This window comes from Cervus elaphus, chromosome 28 (assembly GCF_910594005.1).
Source record: "Cervus elaphus chromosome 28, mCerEla1.1, whole genome shotgun sequence".
NCBI classification, from domain to species: Eukaryota; Metazoa; Chordata; class Mammalia; order Artiodactyla; family Cervidae; genus Cervus; species Cervus elaphus.
In genome coordinates this window covers 22,612,559-22,614,798 of record NC_057842.1, presented here as the reverse complement: position 1 = coordinate 22,614,798, position 2,240 = coordinate 22,612,559, and the positions used below count along the sequence as shown (strand labels likewise).

At 33.8% G+C, this 2,240-nt stretch overlaps 1 non-coding gene across 1 annotated transcript; it reads left to right on the top strand.

Moving 5' to 3' along the window:
- Window positions 1–1,599: 1,599 nt before the first annotated feature.
- On the top strand, window positions 1,600–1,706 carry LOC122685647. Its single transcript, XR_006338497.1, has one exon. It is a non-coding gene; the product is annotated as a U6 spliceosomal RNA (small nuclear RNA).
- The last annotated feature ends 534 nt before the right edge of the window (window positions 1,707–2,240 follow it).

Below are 2,240 nucleotides of genomic sequence, written 5' to 3'. Positions count from 1 at the left end.
GACTCTAGGTCCATCTCATCTCCATCTTATGACCCTGTTTTGTTGAGTTTTGTTTTTATGGCTGAGTAATATTCCATCATATGTATGAATCACATCTTCTTTATCCATTCATCTGTTGATGGACATATAGGTTGCTTCTATGTCCTGGGGTATATATATATACATATAGCTGATTCACTTCATTGTATAGCTGAAATTAACAGAACACTGTAAAGCAATTACACACAATGAAAAATAATTTTTTTAATAAATGTTTTTAAAAGAGGAGAGAAATTATAAGTCCACCAGAGCATTCCAGATAGTCAGCAACCGCTTATCTTGAGGAAGAAGTTGATTTTGTTAGGATCCATGTCTTCTTTCCTCATGTTGTTACGGAAGGCAATAAAGTGTTCAACATTGTTAATGACAGCAGTTTTTCAGAATTGTGATCCTAATAAGATGTAGAGAGAAATGTACAGAATGCAAAATAAGCAGAAAGTCTCAAACAGATATTTTAAGAAGGAAAAAAATGTAACTGGTTAAATTATTTTGAGATCCGGACTAGACTAGCCCAACACTAAAATTGCATGAATCGTTTTAAACTGTTTTCAGTGAGACAGACCCAAGACACAAGACAAGTGCTCAGTCTGAATGACCATATTGAGAATTCTCAAGTCCTGGGGATGACACAGAATACAATGAGGCTGTGTTTGCTTGTTTTATATGCAAGTCAAGCCAAACAAAACATGCTGGATCAGGATCTTAAAGACCAAAGACAACTCAGTATTATTCCTGGAGTCTTAAAAAGTAGTGACAGTTGTTAAATTTTAAGTGAGAGTTTTTTCCTTCAGGGTCATAATGAAAAGTGAAATGCTTCAATAATACAAATTTAGTGGGAATCATGTAGTTATTGAATCGAATCCATTGTTGTGTCAGGACTTGGAAAAAATGTCCAAGTGAAAGAAACAAATGTGACTTACTTATCCAAACATTAAAAAAAAAAAAGGAAATAATGGGAGAATCCATACCAAATGAAGTGGCAAACCAAACACCACCTACCACTCCGTTTAGATTCTATCCTGGTCACTTGGTAATAACAATGCACACTTGTTACAAAAGAAAATCCTATGAGCAGTTTTAAGCTATTCTTTTTTTTCCTTTGGCCTAATGAAAATCATCTGTGAGTTTCTTCAACCAATAAAATATGTTCTGGACCATTGCAACCTGTCATTGAAAACCATTTGCCATCAGTTATGTGGCAACATAGCAGTTACGAGAGATGAGAACCAAGGTCTGTATGAATGTGTAGCACGTGTTGCTCCATCTCGTCATCTCATCAGACAGAAAGTTGCTTCTTAGGACCAGAAGTTATTAATTACTTTGGTATTTTGTAATAGTTGTGTTTTCTTTTCAGATTCATCTGATTGATGGAACAAATGAAACACATATGCTATCCTGGATTACTTTTGAAGAGTAAGTTTAACAAGATGGTCCATCTCTAATAGCACTGGGGCTAGGAATATAGATGAGGCAAGATTGGCCTGTTTATGTTTGGGGCTGGAGAATGGGTTCGCTATACTGTCTATTTATTTTTATATATTTAAGAATAAAAAAAAGTTAGTGCTCGCTTCGGCAGCACATATACTAAAATTGGAACGATACAGAGAAGATTAGCATGGCCCCTGCGCAAGGATGACACGCAAATTCGTGAAGCGTTCCATATTTTTTCAAAAATATTTAAAAAAATAAATAATAGTAGAACTGAAAAAAAAAAAAAAAGAATAAAAAAAAGTTAATGTTTTTTGGTTTGGTGGTAAAAGGAAAAAGCTGATTTTCTGTTCATTCAACTTATGTACAGACCCAGATTTATTCATTAACTCACTTCCTCTAGCAGAAGCTACATCAAAATTTGGGGGGAAAATTTCCTTATGTCCTTTCTCCCTTTTCTATAGATTTCATGCTCAAAAGCTGATGGGCTGTAAGAAAAGCAATAAAGATGAACAACAAAATAAATAGACTGAGAAGCAAATTGTAGCGAAAAATTTTCAGAGCATGATAAAAGCAATAATTCATTACAAGATAAACTTCTAATAGAAGAAATAAACAGGGTATTTGATTGTTTGCTGTTCTAGCCAATTGATGGAAAAGAATTAATTATATGAACAATGAAGAAATATTTATAAGACTTGTTTATTGGACGTGAAATACTAATATCAACGAAGAAAGTCTGAAATTCATGGCACATTTTCATCACTACAGAA